Source organism: Aquarana catesbeiana, linkage group LG03 (genome assembly GCF_042186555.1).
Source record: "Aquarana catesbeiana isolate 2022-GZ linkage group LG03, ASM4218655v1, whole genome shotgun sequence".
Classification (NCBI taxonomy): Eukaryota; Metazoa; Chordata; class Amphibia; order Anura; family Ranidae; genus Aquarana; species Aquarana catesbeiana.
The window spans coordinates 53,629,735-53,642,262 of NC_133326.1; the positions used below are offsets into that span (position 1 = coordinate 53,629,735).

The 12,528-nt window shown below is 42.1% G+C and overlaps 1 protein-coding gene across 14 annotated transcripts in view; it reads left to right on the forward strand.

The window, feature by feature from the left end:
- PPIP5K1 (diphosphoinositol pentakisphosphate kinase 1) overlaps positions 1-12,528 on the forward strand; it is a 306,207-nt gene that overhangs the window by 221,125 nt on the left and 72,554 nt on the right. The window lies entirely within an intron of this gene.

Genomic DNA, 12,528 nt, shown 5'->3' on the forward strand with positions numbered 1-12,528 from the left:
TGTAATAATTCTGTTAGGATAATTGATAAACAGTTATCTGATCACACAGAGATATTTCATTTGTTCAAATGGAAATATAAATGAAAATATTGTACTGTCATTTGGTGAAAAAATATGGACTCTCTGTTCTATGAACAATATTTTTCTTTAATGTACACAGTCACTCTACTTAAAGATTTGTTATGACCAGCATGCGTCAGTTCACGTTCTTTAAAGAATCCACTACTTGTGTTACTCACCTGATGGCACCTAATAGTTGTATGATACTTAAAGTATTTGCACTCAGTTCTGCATCTCACTGCACATGAAACACTTCTAAAAAATGGGGAAGATACAGGACATATGTTATGGGAAATACTTAACAATAACATTAGGACCCTATGTATGTTGCAGTAACCAAACCAGGTGGCAATACTAATCCCGCTAAACCAACATGTATGTATTGGTTAAGTAAGGCACCAGGAAGGCCAAAATACCTGCGTTACGTTTGTGTTACAGAGCTACCTGTATCATTTACAAATATTTATGTAAATGCTTGCATATTTTGTAAAAATGTAGACATTTGGAATGGCATTATAATATATTATCGGATACAGAAAAAGCCTTTCATGAATTTTCAGCAATGCAATTTTGTCACATATAGCAGACGCACAAATGTAAATTCTCATACTGCCAGCATGTTCTGGCACCCAGAGGGCTACTGTATTTTATAATTAGCGTGCATTGTGTTGGCTGATGGGGAGTATGATTTTTGAAAATTAAAAATGCCAGATTCGCAACATGGTGGATTGTTGTGATCTTTTATTCTAAGTTATCAACCATTCTGGCTAAAGGAATCTTACCACAGTATTCTTCCATCACTGAACTGAAATATAATATGATATAGAAAATTATCCCGCCTAAGATTTATGTTTTTGTTTTGATATATTGTTTAACCACTTACCTACAAGGCACTTTCACCCCCTTCCTGCCCAGGCCATTTTTCAGCTTTCAGCGCTGTCGTACTTTGAATGACAATTGCATGGTCATGCTACACTGTAACCAAATTTTTATAATTTTCTTCACACAAATAGAGCTTTCTTTTGATGGTATTTAATCACTGCTGGGTTTTTTATAAAAAAAAAAAGAAAGAAAATTTAGAAAAAAAATAAGTTTTTCTTCGTTTCTGTCAGTAAATTTTATAAAATAGTAATTTTTCTCCTTCACTGATGTATGCTGATGAGGCGGCACTGATAGGCTACACTGATTGGCACTGATAGGCTGCACTGATTAGGTGGCACTGATGAGGCACTAATTATCTGCACTGGTGGGCACTGATAGGTGGTACTGGTGGGCACTAACAGGCACTGATAGCTGGCACTGGTGGGCAATGATAGGTGGCATGGATAGGCGGCACTGATGGGCATTGATGGGCAGCACTGATAGGCGGCATTGATGGGCACTGATGAGGCGGCACTTATGGGCCCTGATTAGGTGGCACTGATGAGGAGGCACTAATTATCTGCACTGGTAGGCACCGATAGGTGACACTGATAGCTGGCACTGGTGGCCAATGGTAGGTGGCATGGATAGGCGGCACTGATGGGCATTGATGGGTGGCACTGATGGGCATTGATGGGCAGCACTGAAAGCCAGCACTGGCTGGCATCACTAATGGGCACTGATTGCAGGGTCTGGTGGGCACTGGTGGCTGGCACTTCTGGCGCTCTAATGTAATCAGAGCACTGATGATCAGTGCCCTGATTACATCATCTTTTACTGTCCCCTGTGAGGATATGTCACTCACTGATCGGCTCTCCTCGCCACACACTCTGTCAGTGTGAGGCGAGGAGCGCCGATTACCAGCACTTACTTGTTTACATGTGACCGGCTGTGATTGGACACAGACAATCACATGATTAAAGAGCTGCGTCAGCCGACTGCGATCGGCGCTCGGGAGCGGCTGTTCGGGTGCGCCGTTTAATGACATCCACCCAGAACGAGAGCCGCAGCATCCCTCCGTCATTTGACGGTGGGCAGGCGACAAGTGGTTGAACGCCCATAGACATTTGCAAGTGGTGTAGTTCTACATTAAGATGATATAGAAAGTCTTGCAAGCTGGTATGCAAATAAGTGCCTAAAAACAGTGTGTGAATTGCCCACAACTACCACACACTCATATATACATATATATATATATATATATATATATATATATATATATATATATATATATATATATACACACTCATTACTTATACTGGTGCTCAATACTTATATTGGTGTAGTTCTATATACTGTAGAAATTTATCATTTAAGTTTACTAACTTTTGTAGGGAACTCCTAGTAGATTTTACTTTATACTTGAAGGAGGACAAGATTTAAAGGAATAAGGCCACTTTCACATGGGCGCCTCCACCAAGCGGAATCCGCTTTCTCAGCAGGGTGTCTCTCCGCTGATTCCGGCTGAGCAGACGGATGACAGTTCCGTATCCGCTCCGCTATGCAGAGCGGACACAGTCCCGCTCTCCCCTAAGGGGAAATCGGATGGAAACTGATGGCCTGTCCGTTTCCATCTGATCTGCCGGATGAATGGAAAATAGGACCACCATCCGTCTGTTTTTGGTAGACCGGATTGGATGGCAGCGCATGTCAGTGGACATGTGTCCGCTGCCATCCACCGCTCCGTAGGCGACAATGCAGGGTCCTATCTGGTCCACTTGAAAAACTGACAGGCAGACCTGATTGGACAGCCCCACCCGATTGGACAGCCCAAGGCTGAATTCCAGGCAAACGGCTAAATACACCAATCAAGTACATATGGGAGCTGTTTTATGTGCAAAGAGCACATGGGGGCCGGAGCACTGATTGACCAGTGAAATGAAAAGCAGTAGACGAATGAGCTCATCCTTCTTTCATTCTGCTTTCTTCTTCTATCAGTGTGCTCCTTGTGAGTGCATCAGTACTGTAACACAGCTGACTTGTTCCTTATGTCCTTACCCTCACCTAGTTTGAGCTCTATTATACAGCTGATAACAAGTCCAGCTCGCATTTAAAAAAATAAATTTCTTAGTTGCACAGCCTTCCTCCTATATCTGGCACAGAAACTTCTGCTACAATGTCTGATTTCCTAGACTTAATTTTAGCCCTTTTGGAGGCTGTGGATAACGGGTCATTCTCCACTTCTGGATTTCTCTGACTTTGCATTGGCTGTAGACACACAGCCTGAGGAGGAGGTAGATGGTAAAGATCCCCCTCTCTTTCTGAGATTTTAAATGAGTCATCTTTGGCTGAAATTTTATCCAAACTTATATATGATTGCTACCCCTATTGATGCTCTGTGCTCTTGTTTAGATTTGGAGCATCCTGAATCTGCTCACCCTAAAGTCTTCTGCATTGGGTCTCTACAGTTGTCCAATTGACCTTCCCAGTCAACTTGCTCTTAGGCCCTGTCCTGTATGGTGACTGACCTCACCCTTAAAAATGATTTGCTCCGTTAAAATGTTTTGCTCAGCAATATCAAGGAGAGCTTCATGTGAACATGACCCCCCTGTCCCTGTAGTGGACCCTGTCATCTTTTGTTTTACCAAGATGCTAACTGTCCCTGAGGAAAAAAATCCTGTGTGAAGAATTCAGTGAATAAATGGTTAGAGACCCTATTCAGGACCCTTCCTTTCTTAGTAGACACCGCAATGCAGCCTGCAGTTGCTACCATGGCTAAGCACATGACACGATCTTGACAGATCCCTCTGTTTTCCACCAATTGGAGTTTGTACATGTACCTGTGACCTTATGCTACTGCATGAACAGCTTGGCAGAAACACTTCGCCAGATATCCAATGAAGATCCCTCTATCCATAAGACTTTTTGACTTAAATGTTGGTCAGCCGTCCATCGATATTAGAAGCACCTCAAGCATCTGCACTTTGAGGGAGAACATGTATTTGATTACCCCTTGGATAAGCACATCAAGGAGATCACAGGGGGTAAATGCACACTCCTTCCCCAGAAAAAGAAGACTTGTGCTTCTGCAGGTAGACCTACTCCTGAGCATAGGAAAAGTTCTTCTTATCCCCTCAGGCCTCCAGCTCCAAGTGCAAGTCTGGAAAAAACTTTGGTTTAAAGTCCTGACTCTCCATGCCAGCCAAATCCAGCTCCAAGCCCTCTCTCCAGTGGTAGGAGCTCCCACTTGTCAGATTGGGGGGGGCATATGTTGGCCTTTTTTTTTTTTCCCAGGAAATTACAGATGCCTGGGTCCAGCGTGGCCTTTCTTGGGGCTTTATATTGGAGTTTCGCACTCTGCTTCCTCTTCACTTCATGCTCTCAATTTTGATCTGTATTACGACTTTGTTGCCCACCCTCCCAGGTAGCCTTGGTAGTTCACCAAGATAGCATTTACCTTTTTTCCGCCAACAAAAGCATTTACTTATTTTACTGAACAAAATCTTTTTCTGATGACTTGCATTTTTTCCTTTAGCATTTAATAATAGTTACATTTTAAAAGCACTTGCAAAGTTTCAAAAGCCAAGCCAGTGGCTTCTTCATGATTGCCTCACTTTTATGGATCACGATTTATATTTACATTTTCATTGTAGGTAGAAGGTATCCATTGACTTTCTTTTATGGGCCTGTTCACATCAGAATGCTGTGCGAGTAAGGTGCCTTCCAACACACTGCCTTTGCAATCTGCTGCAGGTGCCAATACATTAATGGAACCCCAAACTCAAAATGCAGTGCATTTGCAAGCACCAGATCACATGGTACATCAGTACCATGTGATTTGGTGCTGCATGCTTTTCAAAAGTAGTGCATTCACTACTTTTAGTGTGATCTGGTGCAATTTCAGCCAATTCATATGAATGGGCAGAAAATTGCACTGAAGGGGAACTCACGGGAATGCGCACCACATCTCTGTTCTATTCTGGTATGAGTCATCCCAAAATGTAAACTTTCTCAGATGTTGGAAATTAGGTGAAATAGAACTCCTTACATCCCCATCCTACAATTTTCCAGTGCTCGGGGGTAGGCAAGTGGATTCCAAATGGCATCTTGCTAAATTCCAGCTTTATAAAACTCACAATGTACTGTACAGTTATTTGAGATTTTTTTTTAAAAGTGCTGATTCAAATAATTTCAGTTTTGCAGGCTAGACTTTTGTGACGTTTAGCAACTAACCTGTTAATTTGCCTGTCTTTTTAAATGTTGGTGATGTTTCTGATTGCCAGTGCAGTTTGTCAATGTATAGCGTGTTCTCCTCGCTTCGTTGAATAATTATTGTTTTGCTTTGTGTATATCTATTAAGGTTCTTGTGGTAAAACCAAGGAAGCTTAGACTTCTGTAGTGTATCAATGCTCTACTAAAAAGAAAAGCTGCACATACAACTGTAGGATTCACAATACAACACAACTCATAGCTTACAAAAATATGCCTACAACATGCACAAGCCATTATCCTTTCCAGCAAAATATAAGCATGTACAATATGTACGCATTAAGTAAACTAAACCGTTACTCAACTTAGGGTTCAAGATGTAATGTCCTTCATGTTTCCTTGGTCAAAGTCCATACTCAAAACGTCTCCAAACTCTCCAGCTTCTGGCAGCCATGTCTTGCTCTTTCTCCTTCCAAAACACAACTCCCTTTGTCTCTCCACATGCTTGTTTCCAAAGACCCCACGCCCCTCCCACCAACTTCCTGTATACACCAATTTCCTGTCCTCTGCTCGGCTCCAAAACCTATCTAACTGGTTTATTTACAGATTAATGGAGGGGGGCCTTAGCCTGTAACAATACATGGTTTAAAAATCTAACTCCATATTATTATAAAGTCAATACTAGTCATGGCAAAACATACCAACTCTTGACTTTATAGCATAGTATAGAAAACGTCAACTTTTTAAAGCATTTTGTCCAGAAAAGGGCGAAAAAAAACCCTGTATTGTAAACTGGAGAAAAATTTTTTTTTTTTGACCCCGTAACGTCCCGGTGGTCAGACTAAGTCCCTGGAAAGTTCCAACAATCCTTAGAGCAGGGTTAGCAATGCCCTTGGCAGTCTGTGGAAACAAAGTCCAGATGATGAAAGTTTATATGATAATTTATAAAGATTATATGTTCCTTCCAACTGTGCCAAAAACATAGCTCACTGCTCACATTTCTCTATCTCCCCAGTTCTAACTGTGAAACCATTGTAGGGTGTCCACTGTTGCCTTGAAACACTTTCGAGAAAGGCATTGAATTCCAACGAAATGAATAAACTTGCATGTCTCTCCTTGCTGTCCCGGAAACACAGGCCTGCTGTTGTCCAGTCTTTACAGCATGGCACATTCTAGCAAAATGCCCTATTTTATGGCAACAGAAACACTTAAAGTGACTGAATCTACCATTCCCAACCACTTGCTTCCACTTCTTAAGCAATGCTGGAGTAGTAATCCCATCCATTTCCTCTATAGCGGTGGTTCTCAACCTTTCTATTGCAGTGACCCCCTGATAAAATTGCCCAAGTTGTGGGGACCCCTAACAGTAAAATTATATTCATAGCGTGGCTTGTCAGCACCCAAGGCAAGTAATTTGCACCCCTAACCCAGGGACATTTAGCGCTCTGAGTCCCTTCCACTCATACAGTATTAAAACCCCTTTAGGATGTACCACTCTTTCTCTTCTCCTTTCTTTCCTTTTTATCTCTCTCTATCCCAATTTCTTTTTTTTTCCCATCCCTCTATCTAGCATTCTTTCTTGTTCTTTCTCTTATTCTTTCTCTCCTCTTTTCTTTGTCCCCCCCCCCCCTCTTTTCCTCTCCCTTCCATTTATGCTCTATTTTTATTCCTTCACTTACTCCTTGGTGGGAGGAATAGGAACAGTGGCAGTGCTGGCAGGTAGTTGGGATCAGTGGCAGAGCTGGTGGGGGGATGGGATCAGTGGCAGAGCTGGTGGGAGTTCTGATCAGCCAACATGGGTGCACTTGATCAAGGTCATCTGCTGATCTGAGAACTGTAGTGGGGACTTTTAATGGCAACTATAATCACAGGTAGTGTTACTCGCTGTGTCTCCAGCTCTTTGGTGTCTCCTAGCAGTGACACCTATGCCCAAATCAGGAGATGGGGTCTCCTCCAGCCCCTCCCACTTCACATTCCTCTCCTCACCAGTCAGCTGACGTCTAGTCTCTGCCCCCCAGCCATGCATAAACTGAATGGGCGGCTGCAAAGAGGCTGAGTGGGCAGCCACATGGTCCAGGGACAGTCCTGCTGGGTGGCCGCAAAAGCTGGGAGAGCGATGCGGGCTTCAGAACAGCCCAGAATTCGGTGACCCCTGGCAAATCATCATTTGACCCCCAAGGGGGTCCCGACCCACAGGTTGAGAACCACTGCTCTATAGGGACCCCCACCTTAAGTAAATCACACCACATGTGTCTCCTAGAGACCATGGGCCTTGCCTTACTTTCATCTGACTCAACTCGGCCATCTCTTTTTGAGCTGATCGAATTTCCAGCTTCCCGTTTATGGGAGGTAACAGTGGCACACGTCCTACTCTTCCTTACAGGCTTAGGGCCTTTGTTAGGGCATCATTAGACTTGTTTATGAGGGCTGCACACCTCTTATTCAAATCTTCAGCTCTGCCTACAGGGGTTTGAACACACTTTGAAGCCACTGCAAGTTTAACTTTGATTACCCTACTTTCTAATACTTTTGCCTTGCTTGCAGTTTCTTCTAAACACTTGGATGCCACTGCAAGCTGCTCCTTCAGTAAATCTTTCTAATTCTGCCTTTTCCCTCTTTTCATATTTAATATGTTGAGCATGCAGGAAGTGAAAACCAAACACAAACTGCCCGCATCTCTCCCTTAATGAACCCAAAATTTTTAAACCAAAATCTGAGGATAGATAAGAGACTTCATACCCCCAAGCTCTGTTCAAAGGAGAAGCATATCTAGCCAGCTCCTTTGCAACAGACATCCACTGACTATCTCTGGCCCAGGTAGGAAGGGTACACGCCTTCAAGTCCTCCTGGACACCCGAAAGCTTTGCAGCCTTACTTTTCCTAAACCGTGTACGCAGCCTTTTTCTTCAGCACAAGCTACAAAACACACCTCAGAAAACAGGTCTGCATCAGTTGAGCTTTTAGCACAAATCCCGGACAAGCCCCCAATGTTTTGCTTTGTGTATATCTATTAAGGTTCTTGCAGTAAAACCAAGGAAGCTTGGACTTCTGTAGTGTATCCATGCTTTATTAAACAGAAAAGCTGCACATATAAGTGTAGGATACACAGTACAACACAACTCATAGCTTACAAAAATATGCCTAAAACATGCACAAGCCAATTATCTTTTTTAGCAAAATATAAGCATGTACAAAATGTACGCATTAAGTAAACTAAACAGTTACTCAACTTAGGGTTCAAGATGTAATGTCTTTCATGGTTCCTTGGTCAAAGTCCAAACTCAAAATGTCTCCAAACTCTCCAGCTTTTGGCAGCCATGTCTTGCCCCTTCTCCTTCAAAAACACAACTCCCTTTGTCTCTCCACATGCTTATTTCCAAATACCCCAAGCCCCTCCCATCAACTTCCTGTATACACCAACTTCCTGTCCCCTGCTCAGCTCCCAACCCTATCCACTTGGTTTATTTACATATCAATGGGAGGGGGGGGGGCTTTAACAACACATGGTTTAAAAATCTAAATCCATATTATTATGACGTCAATACTAATAGTCATGGCAACACAATTATGCATTTATTATTTTTACTAAGTGACCTGTAAGTCAAGCAACAACATTTTGAATTTCTTGGTCTTGTGTTGTTTGGATAACTCACATCTCCACGTGCTACTAAGCATAATGTGCCAGATATAAAAGAATGTTAATTGGCAGTCAGAAAATCAGTATGGACCACATTTGCAGCTATATTTTAAAGGTGATTTAGTTACCTGAAAGTAAACTTTTCACAACTCTGGACAATCCAAACTGACCATATAATAAAATAAAGCATAAACAGAGATTGCCTTCAAATGAACACTGGAGTTCATTGATGTAGGGACGGGTGGATAGAAACCATAAATCTTCACAAAGTAAAAATTGGAGTTGCTACCCTCCAGACAAGTAAGTATAGCTTCTTCCTCTACAGGGTTTGTGTACCCTGTAGAGGAACACTAGTTTCTTTTTCACTAGTAACAGGATCACTTCAAATCAGCAATAAAGTGTAGCAGTGGATGGCATGACTGAAAATCTTTATATTTTTAATGGGGTTCATCAAGTTATCCCTCATTATACTCTGTAATGCTTTATATGGGTAACCCACATGTATATTTGAAGAGGCAGCTTTCTGCTGAGAATAATAAATATGGAATTTACTGTTAAATGCCCTACAGTGTTGTGCTTGATAATGCTGTTTCTGGTTTCTGATAACTAAGAGGCAGTGAGAGATCTTTGTCAGAAAGTCAAAGTAAAGCTATTTGCACAGCAAACGCGCAGCTGCTTGCAAACAGGAATTGCGTTCAGAATTAGATGCACAAACAACTTTTACTGCAAAAGTAATAGCCTCTTCTACAGCACCAAAAATATTTACCTTCTCTTTGCATAAAATTTTTCAGCCTTTTGTTTTTTTTTTTTATTTAGCACTAAGGCAAAGATACAGGTATAGAGTCACATAATTAACTGAGAATCAATAAAACAAACTGATAAACATACCCAGGACATGACAAGTACAATATTGCAGTTCTGCATAACCAGACATGTAGTTAAAATACTGTAATTTTAGCCAGTCCTTATTGGTTGCACTTAGAGAAAACTCTAAGCAAATCAAGCAGTGATCCTCTCCCACCAGTGCCATCTGTTTTTTGTCCTAATAAAAGGGTTGGGAATTTTGAATTTAGCAGATACAGCCAACGGTTTGGGATGGTGTCTTCCTTAGGGAGCTGAAATGGGATAATAGAATGGGGGACTAAAAGGAAAGGAAAGAGAAGAGAGCTAATAGAGTGGGGAAGGCAACATGTTCTGCCTAGGTCTCTAACATCCAGTGAAAACTTTATGTCAGCTGTCCATATTATATAACTGCGCAGAACTGCATTAAAGAAGTTACGTCTAAAAAGAGGTAGTCTGATTACAGTATTCCAAGATGCACCTGAGAGGCAGGAAGCAGCCTAGACTGTTTTTTTTTTTGTTTTTTTTTTACCAGGTAGTGTTTAAATCCAATTTTTTACATTTAGTCACAATATTAGATTTTCTCTGAACCATCCTTTGCATACTGACTATATTATGGAGCCTCATGGGAATGTGCATGTTTCTTAAAGACTTTAGGTTTGCTATAAAATAACATACAGTATGTGTCAAAACTAAAATTACGTTGTGCTTCTTGGTTAGAGGACAACTAAATCCAAAAACAGAAATTTAATCTATTGCAGCTTACCAGGCTTTAGATGCAGTGGCTGCATCAGTTTCCTTTTTTCAGACAAAGAACATTTTAGGAAGTACAGAAAACATTTGTTAATATTTTCAGAAATGCATTGTTCTTTTCACTTCCTGTGCTCTGATCTGGAAGCATAAAACAATTAATGTAAACTAATCTCCTGATACCCCTTGTAATTAGGTAAACAAAGGCAGACATGTTCAAAGTCCAGCCTGGATGGCAACCATGGTTCCCTGCTTAGATATAGTGGAGATAAAGCAGAGAGAGTGTAGCCACCCAGAGACAGAAAGTGTTATTTGCATGTTTACCTGCAGTTTAGGTGAAAAGGAAAATAAAAAGAAAGCCAGAAAAAAAAAAATACAGCCAGCTCATCTGAGAACAGGTAATCTGCAATACGTAAAAATTTTGTTATCCTCATTTAATATGTGGCATTTTGGCTGTTTACATTGTCCTCGATTAAAAAAGGACTGAAAAAGCCGTTAGTCGCTTTGGAGAACATTTTCATAAGCTTGTCTGACACTGACATCAGAGGATCCCATTGCCACATTTTCATTAGTCTCAACAAGAAGAGTGATGCAACACGTATGCCCCTTTCACATGAATGTTACATTTGTCTATTTCATCCATCCGTTTTTGGATGAAAAACGAAAAGCTCTCTATGGGCTTACAGATGCAAATGGATGAGCATCTGTTTACATCCGTTTCTGTTTAGGTCCGTTTTTCAAATCAAATAAGTCTCCCTGCTGCTCCGTTTAAACAGATGACGTCCATTTTTACATCTGTTGTTACATCAATTTTTGCATCTGCCAACCAGCAAAACAACCGTGACTCATCCCTGCTGTCAGCCAGCAGGGACGAGTCATTGCTAGTTAAGGAGCTGGCTCCTGCTGGCACCCTAAGGCCCCTTTCACACTGGGGTGGTGGGGGCGTCGGCGGTAAAACAGCGCTATTTTTAGCGCCGCTTTACCGTCGTTTTAGCAGCAGTATTCGGCCGCTAGCGGTGCGGTTTTAACCCCCGCTGGCGGCCGAAAAAGGGTTAAAACCACTCGCATAGCGCCGCCACAGCGGCGATATAACCACAGTATAGCTGCGCTGCCCCATTGATTTCAATGGGCAGGAGCGGTGAATACACCGCTCCTATACCGCTCCAAAGATGCTGTTTGCAGGAGTTTTTTTTCTCTCCTGCCAGTGCACTGCTTCAGTGTGAAAGCCCTCGGGCTTTCACACTGGAGAAACAGCAGCGACAGTTTTAGCTCGGTTTGCAGGTGCTATTTTTAGCGCAATAACGCCTGCAAACCGCCCCAGTGTGTAAGGGGCCTTACAACTAATGACTCATCTATACTGTCAGCCGGGGTTTCCCGGGTGCCATAAGAATGTAAACAAAGGTGCTGTTTGTGAAAAAAGAAAAATGGCAAGCGGTCTCTCTGAAGGGTCTGGTATGAATTCTAAGAGGAATCCCATGGCAAAAAAAAAAAAAATGTGGATTCCGTCCCCAAAATATCCATGAAACAGGGGGGAACGAGTGAGCGGGGACTCCCCACTGGCAAAGCACCTTGTCCCTATGTTGACAAGGACAAGGGCCTCTTCCCTATAACTCTGGCCAAGAGGATGTGCGGGGTCTGCTGACAGGGGGCTTATCAAAATCTGAAAACCCCTTTTACCAAACAAAGGAGCCCCCAGATTATAGCCCCCTCCAATGTGAAATAGGAGTGGGGTCATTCACTCAAAAAAAGCTGTCAAACGTAAATAAAAACACAAACCGTTTTTTACAAAGTCTATTATTTAAAAAAAAAAAAATCTATTATTAGTCTGTTTTAAAAAAAAAATGTCCCCCGTTGTACATCCATCATTAATCACGCCGTCCAGCGATGTAGGTCCACATAAATCACGATGCACGACAGCCATCAACCCACATAGAAAAAAAAAGTGGCAAAACCTAACAGCTCTGCTTCCGCCCACTTCAGCGGCAAGGGGATGCGGAGCTATCATTCAGCGGACAGGTTTGTGCAGATCGGTAGCTGTCATTCATTGGGATTGAGATGGACTTACAACACTAGACAACGTTATTGATTATGAATGTACTTTAGGGGTATTTTTTTTCTTTTTCATACATCATGGGACACAGTCAGGCTAATGTTTATTACCTACTGGGTTT